Source organism: Cupressus sempervirens, chromosome 10, assembly GCF_028749045.1.
Source record: "Cupressus sempervirens isolate cs-2001-9-10 chromosome 10, ASM2874904v1, whole genome shotgun sequence".
Classification (NCBI taxonomy): domain Eukaryota; kingdom Viridiplantae; phylum Streptophyta; class Pinopsida; order Cupressales; family Cupressaceae; genus Cupressus; species Cupressus sempervirens.
The window spans coordinates 522,630,369-522,648,375 of NC_143127.1; positions in this window are offsets into that span (position 1 = coordinate 522,630,369).

Here is an 18,007-nt window from a genome sequence, read left to right on the forward strand (position 1 = left end):
CATAATTGACAGTCAGATTTAAGAACTATTTCTACCCTTAGAATGGCTAGTTGGTTATGACTGTAGAGTTAATTAATTTATAGTCAAGGCTTGGCTAATTTGGATACTCTAACCTTAGAATGGTTTGTAATAATATTTTAGTTGATTTTATTTGAAGGGGTGACCAATTCAATGATATCTAACCTCAAAATGCCCTGTTATAAGATTTTAGCTCATTTTGAGTGGAAGGGTTGACTGGTTTGATGATCTACAACTTTAGAATGGTTTGCTATGAAATTTAGGTAGGCTCTAATTGAGTAGTTGATCAGTTCAATGATCTATAATAGATTCACAAAAAAATGGTTCTCGGTGTAGAGACCCTAACTTTTGATTCCACTATTATATTTTCTTAAGTTTTGGATATGTTGTTGGGGTGTTGATTATGAGTGTAGAAGTTACTTATTCAGTGATTTGTAACTCTAGAATGACTTTTCATGAGATCTAAGAGAACTATGTGAAGGGTTTAAGTTGTTCAGTAATTTATAGCCTCAAAATAGTTTCTTATGATATCATATCTAATTTTGATTAACTTTGGTGATCTGCAGCTTCAAACTAAATTGTGATGAGATTGTCACCAATTATAATCAAAGTTTGACCAATTTCAATGATATGTAACCTTAGAATGGCTTGTTATGAGAGTGTAGCTCATTCTAAGGAAAGGGTTGACCGATTAGGTGATTTGCAATCTCATAATGACTTGCTATGAAATTTTGATAGCATCAGATTGAAAGATTGATTAGTTCAGAGGTCTATAATGGAGTCAGAGAAAAATGTGTTTCATTGTAGAGACACTTACTTTTGATTCTTCTAATGTATTTTTCTAAGTTTTAGATATGTTGTTGGTGGTTAAATGTGCCCAAAATCGATGGTCAGATTTGATAACCAAGTTTTGATTCAAAATTTATGAGTCTCCATATACAACTCTATACAAAAATTGCAGAGTTTAAGATCATATTTTCTTTCAAACCTTAGAATGGCCTATTATGAGATTCTAGTTGGTTTTGAGTGTAGAGTTGTCATTCTAACTCTAGAATGACTTGTTATGAAATTTAAGAAAATTGTGCATAAAGGGTTGAGTTGTTCAGTAATTTGTAACCTCAAAATAATTTATTATGAGATTGAGCCTAATTTTGATTGAATGCTTGATTGGTTCGATGATCTGCAACTTCAAAATAACTTATGATGAGATTATAGCCATTGATAGTTAATGTTTGACTAATTTGGATATTGCTAACCTCAAAATGTCTTGTAATAACATTTTAGTTGATTTGAGTGAAGGAATTAAGCAATTTGATGATATGTAATCTCAAAATGGCTTGTAATGAGTGTACCTCATTCTAGGTGAAGGTTGACTGATTTGGTGATCTGCAACCTCAGAATGAATTGCTATGAAAGTTTAGCTCTCTCTGATTGAATGGTTGATCAATTCAACGATTATAATGGAGTCATAGTAAAATGGGTCTTGATGTAGAGACCCTAACTTTTGATTACGTTGTTGGTTTTTCCTAAGTTTTGGATATGTTGTTGGGTGCCGGAATGTGCTCAAAATTGACAGTCAGATTTAAGAACCAAGTTCTAATTCAAAATTTATGAGTCTCCATATATAATATGGTAGAGTTTAAGACCATGTTTTCTTTCAAACCTTAGAATGGCCTATTGTGAGATTCTAACTAGTTATGAGTGTATAGTTGACTGATATGGTGACATTTCTACAACAACTTGTTATGAGATTTGAGTGCATTGTGAGTGAAGGGTTGAGTTGCTCAGTGATATAAGAATAGTTTGTTAAGAGAACATACTTAATTCTGATTGAATGCTTGACTAGTATGGTGATCTACAGCTTCAAAATGAGTTCTGATGAAATTTTTGCTAATTCATAGTCAAAGTTTGATTGATTTGGATACTTCAAATCTTAGAATGGCCTATAATAAAATTTTAGTCAATTTTAATTGAAGTGGTGACTAATTCGATGATATAAAACCTCAGAATTGCTTGTTATGAGATTGTAGCTCATTCTCAATGAAAGGTTGACTAATTTAGTGATTCAGCGACTTGCTATACATTTTTGGCCAGCTTTGATTAAATAGTTGATCAATTCTGCAATCTATAATGGAGTCATAGAAAGACGGGTCTCGGTATATAGACCCTAACTTTTGATTCTATTGTTGGATTTTCCTAAGTTTTGGCAAAATGTGCCCAAAATTGATGGTCAGATTTAGAAACCAAGTTGTGATTCAAAAGTTATGAGTCTTTGAGTACAATTTTATTTTAAAAATGGTAGAGTTTAAGATTGTGTTTTCTTTCTAACCTTAGAATGATCTGTTATGAGATTCTAGCTAGTTAGGAGCATAGAGTTGATTGATTTGGTGATTAGTAACTTTGGAACGACTTGTTATGTGGTGCAATCTATATGTTTTAGTGAAATTCTAAATGTTTTTAGGTAATATTCCATGTAATAGAATCAATTGTAATGTGTAAAGGTAATAAATGTAAAGTTGTCAAGAAAGTGCAAAAAGGGTTAAAAGAATGTATTAAGGTGGTTGGGAAGTTATAAAGTTTAAACCACCAAAAACCACTATAAAAGCATTGTAATGGTCATTCAAAGAGAATGAATGGAAAGTTGTTCCCTTCAAAATCCATGAAATAAATTTCATTCTTAGAGGCATCTCATGTGGAAAAACATAACACCTTTCAACACAAGTTTACCAGTTCTTCACCTTTGACATTGTCTGATTTATATTCTATAGAATATCATACATAACTTTTGTTTGTAAAATTTAATTTCTAAACTCTGTGGAGGAATTATTTAAAACTAGCCTTGCTCAAACATATCCAAATCTTAGCCTAATACAATAAACCAATTACAAGTAATGGTCTCTCTACCAAGATTCATTTTCTCTATCACAAGCCAGAAGTTACCTTGCCTAGGGCATCCAATAACTTTTACAATACAAAATGATGACAAACTAATTTTATATTAAGTATTCCTAAGTCTAGTTTCCAAATCTTTAAGTCATTCATTCATCTAATCCATAAATAATTAAATGCATGCAAATCTATGTCTACAACTCCTTTGAAGATATTAAGGAATCAAAAATCTATAAATAGCCATTTCACTAAAATATGCATAACATTTTTTACCAAATGAAGGTAATCCAAACCAAAAAAGGAAGGAAGCTTATCCAAATATACAGAGTTTACATTACTTCCAAGTTGTACATGTTATTGTGGTAGATTCATAGTCAAAGTTTGACTGACTTTGATACTTCTAACTTCAGAATGGCTTGTAATAACATTTTAGTTGATTATGTTTAAAGGGTTGACCAATTTGATGATATGTAACCTTAGAATGGCTTGTTATGAGATTGCATCTCATTCTGAGTTGGCTAGCTCTAATTGAACAGTTGATTAGTTTAACAATATATAATGGAGTCATAGAAAAATGGGTCTCAATGTAACTTGGATTTTCCTAAGTTTTGGATAGTGTTTGGGGGGCAAAATGTACCAAAAATAGATGGTCAGATTTAAGATCCAAGTTTTGATTCAAAAATTATGAGTCTCCGTGTACAAGTCTATTGTTTCGATTCAAAAATTATGAGTCTTTGTGTACAAGTCTATACAAAAATGGCAGAGTTTAAGAACATGTTTTCTCTCTAAACTTAGAATGGCCTGTTATAAGATTTTAGTTGGTTATAAGTGTAGAGTTGACTAATTTGGTGATTTGTAACTCTAGAATGATTTGTTATAAGATTTGAACAAATTGTGAGTGAAGGATTGAGTTGTTCGGTGATTGATAACCCCAAAATTGTTTGTTATGAGATTGTACCTAATTCCAACTAAACACCTGATTGGTTCGATGATTTGCAACTTCAAAATGACTTGTGATGAGATTGTAGCTGATTTATAGTCAAAGTTTAACTGATTTGGATACTTTTAACATTGAAATGGCTTTTAATAACATTTCAGTTGATTCAAAGTGAAGGGTTCACCAATTCAGTGATATGTAACCTCAGAATGGTTTGTTATGAGATCAGACCTAATTTTGATTGTACGCTTGACCAATTCAATGATTTGGAGCTTCAAAATGACTTGTGAAGAGATTATAGCTTATCATAGTCAAACTTTCACCAATTTGGATACTTCTATGGTCAGAATGGCTTGTAATAATATTTTAGTTGATTTTGAGAAAATGGTTGATTGATTCGATGATATGTAACCTCTAAATAGCTTGCTATGACATTATAGCTCATTCTTACTGAAGGGTTTACTGATTTAGAAATTTACAACCTAGGATTGACTTTCGATGAAATTTTGGTCACCTCTGATTGAATGGTTGATTAGTTTAGTGATCTATAATGGAGTCATAGAAAAATGGGTTTTAGTGTAGAGATGCTAACTTTTGATTTCACCATTTGATTTGCCTTACTTTTGAAGCAAAATGTGCCCAAAACTGATGGTTAGATTTAAGAACCAAGTTCTGATCCAAAATTTAGGGGTCCCCATATACAAGTCTATACAAAAATAGCAAAGTTTAAGACTGTGTTTTCTTTCTAACCTTAGAATGCTCTGTTATGAGATTCTAGTTGGTTATGAGTGTAGCGTTGACACATTCGATGATTTGTAACTCTAGAATGACTTGTTATGAGATTTGAGTGAATTATGAGTGAAGGGTTGAGTAGTTGTTTGGTGATTTGTAACCTCAAAATCATTTTTTATGAGATCATACCTAATTTTGGTTGAACACTTGACCAGTTTGGTGATTTGCAATTTCAAAATGACTTGTTATGAGATTGTAGTGGATTCATAGTCAAAGTTTGACCGATTTGGATACTTCTAACCTCTTAATAGTTTGTACATTTTAGTTCATTTGAATGAAGCGTTAACCTATTCAATCATATGTAACCTTGAAATGGCTCCTTATTATAGTGTAGTTCATTCTAGGTGAAGGGTTAACTAATTTGGTGATATGAAACCTCAGAATGACTTGCTCTAAAATTATGGCCTACTCTAATTGAACAGTTGAACAATTCAGCGATCTAATCACAGAAAAATGAGTTTCGTTGTAGAGACCCTAAATTTTGATTCCACCTTTGGATTTTCCTAAGTTTTGGATATGTCATTAGGGGGTGAAATATGCCCATAATTGAAGATTAGATTTAAGAACTAAGTTCTAATTCAAAATTTATGAGTCTTTGTGTACAAGTCTATACAAAGATTACAGAGCTTAAGACTTTCTTTTCTTTCTAACCTTAGAAGGGCTTGTTATGAGATTCTAGTTGGTTATGAGTGTAAAGTTGACAGATTCATAGTCAAAGCTTGATTGATTTGGATACTTCTAACCTTAGAATGGCTTGCAATAACTTTTTAGTTGATTTTGATTGAAGGGGGGGTGACCAATTCGATGATATGTAACCTTAGAATGAACTGTTACGAGATTTTAGCTCATTCTGAGCAAAGGGTTGACCAATTAGGTGATTTGTAGCCTTAGAATGGTTTGCTATAAAATTTTGGTATGCTTTGGTTCAATGGTTGATCAATTCATTGATCTATAATGGAGTCACAGAAAAACGGGTCTCAGCATAGAGACCTAACTTTTGATTCCACCATTGCATTTATTTAAGTGATGGATATTTTGTTGGGGAGTAAAATGTGTCCAAAATTGATGGTCAAATTTAAGAACCAAGTTATGATTCAAAATTTATGAGTCTTCGTAAACAAATCGATACAAAAATGGCTAAATTTAAGACCGTGTTTTCTTTCTAACATTGGAATGGCCTATTATGATATTCTAGCTAGTTACAAGTGTTGAGTTAACTAATTCAATGATTTGTAACTCTAGAATTATAACATTTGAGCGAGTTGTTAATGAAGGGTTGATTTATTCACTGATTTGTAACCTTAGAGTGGTTTATAATATAATGAGATCATACCTAATTCTGATTGAATGGTTCGTCGATTTGGTGATCTGGAGCTTCAAAATGACTTGTGATGAGATTGTAGAAAATTCATAGTCAATGCTTGACCAATTTGGATGCTCCTAACCTTGGAATGGCTTGAAATAACATTTTAGTTGATTAAGAGCAAAGTGTTGACTAATTCAGTAATCTGTAACTGTGGAATGGTTTGTTATGAGATCAGACATAATCTACAACTTTAAAATGACTCGTGATAATATTTTAGTTATTTATGAGAAAATGGTTAACTAATTCAATGATATGTAACCTCTAAATGGCTTGCTATGACATTGTAGCTCATTCTGAGTAAAGGGCTTACCGATTCAAAGATCTGCAACCTCAAAATGACTTGCTATGAAATTTTGGAGAACTCTAATTGAATAATTGATCAGTTCAATGATCTATAATAAAGACATACAAAAATAGGTCTTGGTGTAGAGACCCTAACTTTTGATTCCACCATTAGATTTTCCTAAGTTTCGAATATGTTGTTGGGTGGAAAAATGTGCCCAAAATCAATTGCCAAATTTAAGAACCAAGTTCTGATTCAAAATTTATGACTCTTTGTGTATAAGTCTATCAAAAAATGGCATCTTCAAAATGACTTGTGATGAGATTGTAGCCAATTTACAATCAAAGATTGCCCAATTTGGATACTTCTAACCTTAGAATGGCTTCTAATAACATTTCAGTTGATTCAAAGTGAAGGGTTGACTAATTCGGTGATATGTAACCTCATAATGGTTTTTTATGAGATCAAACCTAATTCTGATTGAACATTTGTCTAACTAGGCAATCCACAGCTTCAAAATGACTTGTGATAAGATTTTACCTAATTCATAGTCAAAGTTTGATTGATTTGGATATGTCTATCCTAGCTTTTAATAACATTTTAGTTGATTTGGAGTGAAGGGTTGATGGATTCGATGATATCTAACCTCTTAATGGCTTGTTATGAGATTGTTGCTCATTCTAAGTGAAGGGTTTACTGATTTAACCTTGGAATGACTTGTTATGAAATTTTGACCAGCTCTGATTGAGCAGTTGATCAGTTCAACGATCTATAATGGAGTCATAGAAAAATGATTCTCAATTTAGAGACCCTAACTTTTGATTACACTATTGGATTTTTCTAAGTTTTCTATATGTTCTTGGGTTGCAAAATGTGCCCAAAATCGATGGTTGAATTTAAGAACCAAGTTTTGATTCAAAAGTTATGAGTCTTCATGTAGAAGTCTATAAAAAAATGGTAGAGTTTAAGACCTTATTTTCTTTCTACCCATAGAATGGCCTGTTATGAGATTCTAGCTGGTTATGAGTGTAGAGTTGACTGATTCATTGATTTGAAACCCTAGAATTACTTGTTTTGAGATTTGAGCAATTATTTAGTGATGGGTTGAGTTGTTTGGTCATTTGTGGTTTTTTATGTGATCATACCTAATTTGATTGAATGCTTGACAGGATCAGCAATCTGCTTCAAAATGACTTGTGATGAGATTGTGTCAATTCATAGTCAAAGTTTGAGTGATTTAGATACTTCTAACCTCATAATGGCTTGTAATAACATTTTAGTTGATTTTGAGTGACGGGTTGACTGATTCAATGATATCTAACATTGGAATGGCTTGTTATAAAATTTTGTTCCGCTCTAATTGATCAGTTCAACGATCTATAATGGAGTCACAAAGAAATAGGTCTTAGTGTAGAGACCCTAAATTTTGATTCCACTGTTGGATTTTCCTAAGATTCAAATATGTTGTCGGGGCGAGAAATGTGCCCCAAATTGATTTTAAGATTTACGAACTAACTTCTGATTCAAAATTTATGAGTCTCTTTATACAAGTCTATACAAAAATGGTAGATATTCTAGCTGTTTATGATTATAGAGTTGACTAATTCGACGATTTGTAACTCTAGAATGACTTGTTATGATATTTTAGTGAATATTAAGTGAAGGGTTGAGTTGTTCAAAAATTATAACTTTGAAATGGTTTGTTATGAGATCGTACTTAATTATGATTGAATGCTTGACCAGTTTGGTGATCTACAACTTCAAAATGATTTATGATGAGATTGTAAATGTTTCATAGTCAAATTTTGATACTTCTAACATCAGAATGGCTTGTCCTATTGTTTTAGTTGATTCAAGTGAAGACTTAACCAATTCAGTCATATGTAACCATAGAATAGCTTGTTATGAGATTGTAGCTCATTCTAAGTAAAGGGTTGACCGATTTGATGATCTACAACCTCAAAATGACTTGCTGTAAAATTTTGGCTGGCTCTAATTGAATAGTCGATCAATTCAATGATCTAAAATGGAGTCATAGAAAAATGAGTCTTTGTGTAGAGATCCTAACTTTTGATTCTAACATTGGATTTTCTTAATTTTTGGATATATTTTTGGGGGAGGGGGGAATGTGCCCAAAATCGAGAGTCAAATTTAAAAATCACGTTCTGATTCAAAATTTATGAGTCTCTATATACAAGTCTATACAAAAATGGCAGAGTTAAAGACCATATTTTCTTTCTAACTTTAGAATGGCATGTTATGAGATTCTAGTTGGTTATGAGTGTAGAGTTGACTTATTCAGTGATTTGCAACTCTAGAGTGACTCGTTATGAGATTTGAACGAAATGTACTAAGATTGAATGCTTGACAGGTTCGGTGATATGCAACTTCAAAATGACTTGTAATGAGATTTTAGTCAATTCATAGTCAAAGTTTGACCAATTTGGATATTTCTAACCTTAGAATTGCTTGTAATAACCTTTTAGTTAATTCAACTAAAGGCTTAATTGATTTGATGATATGTAACCTCAAAATGGCTTGTTATGGGAGTGTACCTAATTCTAGGCAAAGGCTTGACCAATTTAGTGTTGTGCAACCTTAGAATGATGTGCTATAAAATTTTGGCCAGCTTAGATTGAATGGTTGATCATTTTATCAATCTATAATGGAGTCGCAGAAAAATGGGTTTCAATTTATAGACCCTAACTTTTAATTCCACCATTGAATTTTCTTAAGTTTTGGATATGCTATTGGTTGGGGGGGAATGTGGCCAATATTGATAGTCAAATTCTAAAACCATGTTTTGATTCAAAATTTATGAATCTCTGTATACAAGTCTGTACAAAAATGGTAGATATTAAAGACGTGTTTTCTTCCTAACCTTAGAATGACTTGTTATAAGACTTTAGTTGGTTATGAGTGTAGATTGATTGATTCAGTGATTTGTAACTCTAGAATGACTTGTTATGAGATTGTAGCTCATTATGAGAGAAGGGTTTACTGATTCAGTGAAAAATGGGTCTCAAATTAGAGACCCTAACTTTTGATTCCACAGTAGGATTTTCTTACATTTTGGATATGTTGTTATGGGGTGAAATGTGCCCAAAATTGATGGTCAAATTTAACAACCAAGTTCTTATTCAAAAGTTATGATTCTCCATTTAAAAACTATACACAAAAATGGCAGAGTACTTAATTGTGATTGAATGCTTGCCTGGTTCAGTGATCTGCAGCTTCAAAATGACTTGTGATGAGATTATAGCCAATCATAGTCAAAGTTTGATCGATTTGGATACTTCTAATCTTAGAATGCAATAGCATTTTAGTTGATTCAAAGAGAAGGGTTGACCAATTGGGTGATTTGTAAACTCAGAATGGTTTGTTATGAGATCAAACCTAATTTCAATTGAACACTTGACTAGTTTGATGACATGCAGCTTCAACCTGACTTGTGATGAGATTGTAGCTAATTCATAGTCAAATTTAGATAGACTTGGATACTTTTAACTTCAAAGTGGCTTGTAATAATATTTTAGTTGATTTAGAGAGAAGGTTAACCAATTCAGTGATCTATTTTATACTTGGAATTGTTTGTTATGAGATCAAACCTAATTTTGATTGAACACTTGACCATTTTGATGAGATTGTAGCTGATTCATAGTCAAATTTTGACCGATTTGGATACTTTTAACCTTAGAAAGGCTTCTAATAATATTATAGTTGATTCTGATAGAAGGGTTGATAGATTCAATGATATGTAACCTCTAAATGGCTTGTTATGAGATTGTAGTTCATTCTAAGTGAAGGGTTTTTACCAATTCAGTGATCTACAACCTCAGAATGTCTTATTAGTAAATTTCAGCCGACTCTGATAGAATGGTTGATTAGTTTAGCAATCTATAATCAATTAATAGAAAAATAAGTCTCAGTGTAGAGACCCTAAATTTTGATTCCACCACTAGATTTCTCTAAGTTTTGGATATGTTGTTGGGGCTCAAAGTGTGCCCAAAATCAATGGTCAGATTTAACAACTAGTTTCTTATTGAAAATTTATGTGTCTCTATGTAAAAGTTTATACAAAAATGACAAATACCTAATTGTAATTGAACACTTGACCAGTTTAGTAATTTATAGCTTAAAAATGACCTCTAATAAGATTGTAGCCAATTCATAGTCAAATTTTGACTAATTTGGATACTTCTAGCCTTAGAATGACTTGTAACAACATTTTAGTTGATTTCAAGTGATGGGTTGACTGATACAATGGTATGTAACCTCAAAATTGCTTGATTGTAGCTCACTGTACGTGAAGGGTTTACCGATTTGATGATCTGCAGCCTCAGAATGACTTGCTATGAAATTTTGGATAGCTCTAATTGAATGGTAGATAAATTCAATGATTTGTAATGGAGTCATAGAAAATGGATATCAGTGTATGGACCCTACTTTTGATTCCGATGTTAGATTTTCTTAAGTTTTGGATATGTTGTTGGTGGGAAAAATGTGCCCAAAATTGATGGTTAGATTTAAGAACGAAGTTCTAATTTAAAAGCTATAAGTCTCCACATACAAGTCTATACAAAAATGGTAGAGTTTAACACTGTGTTTTCTATCTAACCTTGGAATGGCCCGTTATGAAGTTCTAGTTGGTTATGAGTGTAGAGTTGATTCATTTGGTGATTTATAATTCTAGAATGACTTGTTATGAGATTTGATCAAATTGTGAGTGAACTATTGAGTTGCTTGATGATCTATATAACCTTAGAATGATTTGTTATAAAATCATAACTAATTCTAATTAAACACTTGATCGATTCAATGATTTCCAGGTTCAAAATGAGTTGTCATGAGATTGTAGTTGATTCATAGTCAAAGTTTGATCGACTTGGATACTTCTAACCTTAGAATGGCTTGAAATAGCATTTTAGTTCATTGCGAGTGAAGGGTTGATTGATTCGATGATATGTAACCTTGGAATGACTTGTTATGAGATTGTACCTCATTCTAGGCAAAGGATTTATCGATTCAATGATCTAGAGCCTCAAAATGACTTGTTATGAAATTTTGGTCAGCTCTACTTGAATGGCTGATGGCTGATATGTTTAGCAATTTATAATAGAGTCACAAAAAAATGGGTCTCTATGTAGAAACTCTAATTTTTGATTTCATGGATGGATTTTCTTAAGTTTGGGATATGTTGTTGGGGGTAAAATGTGCCAAAAATTGATGGTCAGATTTAAGAACCAATTTCTAATTCAAAATTTATGAGTCCCCTTATATAAAAGTCTATACAAAGATGGTAGAATTTAAGACCATGTTTTCTTCCTAACCTTGGAATAACCTATTAAGAGATTCTAGTTGGTTATGAGTGTAGAGTTGACTAATTTGGTGATTTGTGACTCTAGGTTGACTTCATATGATATTTGAGCGAGTTGTCAATAAAGGGTTGAGTTGTTGTTTGACGATCTATAATCTCAAAATCATTTTTTTATTAGATCATACCTAATTTTGATTGAATGCTTGATTGGTTCAGTGATCTAAAGCTTCAAAATGTCTTGTGATGAGATTATAGCTGATTCGAGTCAAAGTTTGATCAATTTGGATACTTCAAACCTCATAATGGATTGTACTAACATTTTTGTTGATTTTGAGTGAAGGGTTGACTGATTTGATGATATGTAAGCTCTAAATGACTTGTTGTGAGATTTAGCTCATTCTAAGCAAAGGGTTCATTGATTTGGTGATTTACAATCATAGAATGACTTGTTTTGAATCTTTGGCCGACTCTAATTGAACAATTGATCAATTCAGTGATCTATAATGGTGTCATAGATAAATGGGTCTTGGTGTAGAAACCCTGAATTATGATTCCACCATTGGATTTTCTTAAGTTTGGGATATGTTGTTGGGGGTGAATTATGCCCAAAATATATGGTTAGATTTAAGAACAAATTTATTATTCTAGAGTTATGAGTCTTTGTGTACAAGTCTATACAAAAATGGCAGAGTTTAAGATCAAGTTAGTTTTCTAACCTTGGAATGGCCTATTATGAGATTTGATAGAGTTGTTAGTGAAGGATTGAGTTGTTTGGTGATCTATAACTTCATAATGGTTTGTTGAGATTGTTCCTAATTCTTATTGAATGCTTGACTAGATCAGTAATTTGTAGCTTCAAAATGATTTGTGATGAGATTGTATTAGGTTCATAGACAAAGTTTGACTGATTTGGATACTTCTAACCTTAGAATGACTTGTAATAACATTTTAGTTAATTCTAGTTGAAGCAATGAGCAATTTGATGATATGTAACCTCAAATTGGCTTGTTATAAGATTTTAGATGATTCTGATTGAAAGGTTGACCAATTCGATGACTTGGAATCACTTGCTATGAAATTTTGGCTAGCTTTGATTAAACGGTTGATCAGTTCAATGATCTAAAATGGAGTCATAGAAAAATGGGTCTTAGTGTTGAATATGTTGTTGTGGTCTAAATGTGTTGAAAATTGATGATAAGATTTAACAACCAAGTTCTGATTCAAAATTTATGAGTCTCCTTATACAAATCTATACAAAAATTGTAGAGTTTAAGATGGTGTTTTCCTTCTAACCTTGGATTGGCCTGTTATGAGATTCTAGCTGGTTATGAGTGTAGAGTTGATTGATTCGGTGATTTGAAACTGTAGAATGACTTGTTATGAGATTTTACAAGTTGTCAGTGAAGGGTTAAATTGTTTGGTAATTTGTAACCTCAAAATAGTTTGTTATGAGATTGTACCTAATTTTGATTCAACATTTGACTAGTTCAGTGATTTGTAGCTTCATAGTAACTTATGATGACATTATAGCTGATGCATAGTCAAATTTTGACTAATTTGGATACTTCTAACTTAAAAATGGCTTGTAATAACACTTTTGTTGATTTTGAGTGAAAGGCTGACAAATTCGATGATATATAACCTTGAGCTAGCTTCTTAGGAGATTGTAGCTCATTCTAGGGAAAACATTTACCAATTCAGTGATTTGCAACTTTACAATGACTTGCTATGAAATTTTGGTTATCTCTAATTGAATGGTTGATTAGTTCAATGATCTATAATGGGGTCACAAAAAAATGGGTCTTAGTGTAGAGACCTTAACTTTTGATTGCATTGTTAGATTTTCCTAAGTTTCAGATATGTTGGTGGGGGTGAAATGTGCCCAAAATTAGTGGTCATATTTAAGAACAAAGTAGTGATTCAAAATTTATGAGTCTCTGTATACAAGTCTATACAAAAATGGCCAAGTTTAAGGCCAAATTTTTTGTCTAACCTTGGAATGGCCTGTTATGACATTCTAGCTAGTTATGAGTGAAGAATTGATAGATTTGGTGATTTGTAACTCTAGAATGACTTTTTATGAGATTTCAGCAAGTTATCTATAAAGGGTTGAGTTCTTTGTGATTTGTAACCTCAAAATGATTTGTTATGAGATCATACCTAATTTTAATTGATCTCTAGACTAGTTCAGTGATCTACAGCTTCAAATTGACTTGTGATGAGATTGTAGCCAATTCATAGTAAAATTTTGACTAATTTGAATACTTCTAACCTTAGAATGGCTTGTAATAACATTTTTGTTGACTTGGAGCAAAAGGTTTACTGATTTAATGATATGTAACCTCAGACTTGCTTGTTATGAGATTGTAGCTCAATCAAGGTGAAGCATTTACTAATTTGGTGATGTGCAACCTTAAGAATGACTTTCTATGAAATTTTGGTCAGCTATAATTCAATGGTTGATCAGTCTAATGATCCATATTAGGTTCACAAAAAATAGGTCGCGATGTAGAGACCCTAACTTTTGATTGCACTATTTGATTTTTCTAAGTTTTAGATATGTTGGTGCATGGCAAAATGTGCCCAAAATTGATAGTTACATTTAAGTACCAAGTTCTAATTCAAAATTTTTGAGTTTTTGTATACAAATCTATACAAAATGGCAGAATTTAAGAACATATTTTCTTTCTAACCTTGGAATGGCCTGTTATGAGATTCTAGCTGGTTATGAATGTAGAGTTGCTTGATTTGGTGATTTGTAACTCTAGAATAACTTGTTATGAGATTTTAGGGAGTTGTCAGTGAAGGGTTGAGTTGTTCAGTGATCTACCTCAAAATAGTTTTTATGAGATTGTACCTAATTCTAATTGAATGCTTGACTGGTTCAGTTATTTATAGCTTCAAAATGACTTATAATGCAATTCTAGCCGATTCACAATCAAAGTTAGACTGATTTGGATGCTTGTAACCTCAAAATAGCTTTATAATAAAAAAAATCTTGATTCCAAGTGAAGGGTTGAATGTTTCAATGATATATAACCTCGAACTAGCTTGTTATGAGATTGTAGCTCATTCTAGGTGAAGCATTTACCAATTCAGTGATCTATGACCTCATAATGACTTTTTATGAGATTTTGGCCAGCTCTAATTGAACAATTGATCAGTTCAACAATCTGTAATGGGGTCACAAAAAAATGGGTCTCAGAGTAGAGACCCTAACTTTTGAGCAAATTGTGCTTGAAGAAGAGTTGAGTTGTTCAGTGATTTGTAACCTCATAGTGGTTTGTTATGAGATTGTACCTAATTTCTATTGAATGCTTGAATGGTTCAATGATCTATAACCTTCAAATGGTTTGTTATGAGATTGTACCTAGTTTCTAGTAAATGTTGACCAGTTCGATGATCTGCAGCTTCAAAATGACCTGTGATGTAAAGTGATTCATAGACAAAGTTTGATTGATTTGGATACTTCTATCCTCAAAATTTTTTGTAATAACATTTTATTTAATTTAGAGTGAAGGGTTGATCAATTTGGTGATTTATAACCTCTGAGTGGCTTGTAATAACATTTTAGTTGATACTGATTAAAGAGGTGACCAATTCAATGATATGTAGCCTCAAAATGACTTTTTATGAGATTGTAGTTCATTTTGAGTGAAGGGTTTACCGATTCAGTGATCTACAACCTTGGAATGACTTGCTATGAAATTTTGGCTAGCTCTAATTGAATGGTTGATCAGTTCAATGATCTATAACAAAGTCACTGAAAAATGGGTCTTGATGTAGAGACCCTAACTTTAGATTTCACCATTTGATTTTCTTAAGTTTTGGATATGTTGTTGAGGGGAAAAATGTGCCCAAAATTGAAGCTTAGATTTATGAACTAAGTTCTAATTCAAAATTTATGAGTCTCTAGATATACAAGTCTATAAAAAAATGGCAAAGTTTAAGATCGTGTTTTCTTTCTAACCTAAGAATGGCCTGCTATGAGATTCTAGCTAGTTATGAGTGTAGAGTTGATTGATTTGGTGATTTGTAAGTCTAGAATGACTAGTTATGACATTTGAGATTAAGATCTATAACTTCAAAATCACTTGTGATGAGATTGTAGCCAATTCATAGTCAAATTTTGAATGATTTGGACACTTCTAACATCACAATGGCTTGTAATAACATTTTAGTTGATTTCAATTGAAGGGATGACCAATTCAATGATGTGTAATCTCATAATGGCTTGTTATGAGATAAGTATTTAATGAAGTGTTAAGTAGTTCAGTGATCTGTAACCTTAGAATAGTTTGTTATGAGATCATGCCTAATTCTGTTTGAACACTTGATGAGTTTAGTGATCTGTAACTTCAAAATGACTTCTGATGAGATTGTAGCTAGTTTGATACTTCTAACCTTAGAATGGCTTGTAATAACATTTTAATTGATTCAAAGCAAAGGGTTGATCGATTCGATGATTTGTAACCTCAGAATGGTTTGTTATGAGATTAGACTTAATTTCCATTGAATGCTTGACTAGTTTGGTGATTTACAACTTCAAAATGACTTGTGATTAGATTGTAGCTGATTCATAGTCAAAGTTTGACCAATTTGAATACTTCTAACCTTAGAATGGCTTATAATAACATTTTAATTAATTCAAAGCGAAGGGTTCATTGATTTAGTGATCTAACCTCAAAATGGTTTGCTATGAGAAATCTTGGAATGGTTTGTTATGGGATTAGACCTAATCTTGATTGAATGCTTGATTAGTTTGGTGGTCTGCAGCTTCAAAATGACTTGTGATGAGATTGTAACCGATTCATAATAAAAGTTTGACTAATTTTGTGATTTGTAACCTTAGAATGATTTGTTATGAAATTTTGGTCAGTTGTAATTGAATGATTGATCAGCTCAGTTATCTATAATGGAATCATAAAAAAATGGGTCTTGGTGTAGAAACTCTAAATTATGATTCCACCTTTGGATTTTCTTAAGTTTGGGATATGTTATTGGGGGTGAAATGTGCCCAAAATTGATGGTCAGATTTAAGAACCAAACGTGCCTTTATGGTTGCTCAATATAAACTTCTTTTTCAAGTTCTCCATTCAGGAATGCTAACTTAACATCCATCTAATATACCTTGAATTTTTTATTTGCTCCATATGCCAAGAACATTTTGACTACTTCCATTCTTCCTATAGGTGCATATGTTTCTTCATAGTCAATTCCTTCTTATTGAGAGAAGCCTTTGCATACTAGTCTTGCTTTGTTTCTTATTACTTCTCCTTGTTCATTGATTTTGTTTTTGAATACCCACTCAAGCTAATCACATTTTTGTCCTTAGGTCTTGAAACTAGTTCCCATGTGTCATTCTTTATTATCTATTGAAGTTCTTCTTCCAATGCTTTCATCCAATGATCATCCTTGATTGCTTCATCTGTGCTCTTCAGTTCTACTTGAGATATTAGGCATAGTTCTTCATTGATTCTGCTTCTTGTCATTACTCCTTTTTCTTTACTTCCTATTATTTAATTAGAAGGATGATTTTTTATCATATTCTTATTTGGAGTAGGAGTTATTGCTTCAATTCTTATTTCTAGTACTATTTTTTGTTCTTCCCTTACTTCTTTAGTTTGCACATTATTTTGCAAGTCATTATTATTCTTGAGAAATAATTCATTACATATGTTGGTCATCCTAGAATAATCATCTCCATCAAAGTTATAATCCATCATTTTCTCTTTGGTGCCAAATTTTTCATCTATTCTCACATTGCACACTCTACTATAGTTTTTGTTCTATAGTTGAAACATCTGTAAGCTTTACCTTTTAATGAATAGCCAAGAAACATACCTTTATTGCTCCTTGGGTCAAACTTACTGACATCATCATCTCTTTTGATGTAATATTTGCTTCCAAATATTTTGAAATATTTGACTGATGGTGAGTATCCAAACCACAACTCATAAGGTGTTTTCTCCATACCTTTTCTAATCTATACTCTGGTCAGAGTGTATACTATTGTATTGACTACTTCTCTCCAAAAATGTCTTTGATATATCGAATAAAATAGCTCTTGTTACTTCAACAATTGATCTTTTTTTCTTTAAGCAATCCCATTTTGTTCAAGTGTATGAGGTGAAGTTAGCTATCTCCTAATTCCATGCTCTTCACAGTAAATGTTAAATTTTCTAGAAGTGAATACTCCCTCTATTAGATCTTAAGCTCTTGATCTTAACTCCAAATTCATTCTCTACTTTGTTCTTGAACATCTTGAATTTTTCAAATGCTTCTAATTTTTCTTTAATAAAAGCTACCCACATCATTTTGGTAAAATCATCACCAAAAATCACAAAATACCTTTCTCCATAGAATCCTTTAGTTCTCTCAAATCTATATAGATCAATTCCAGCT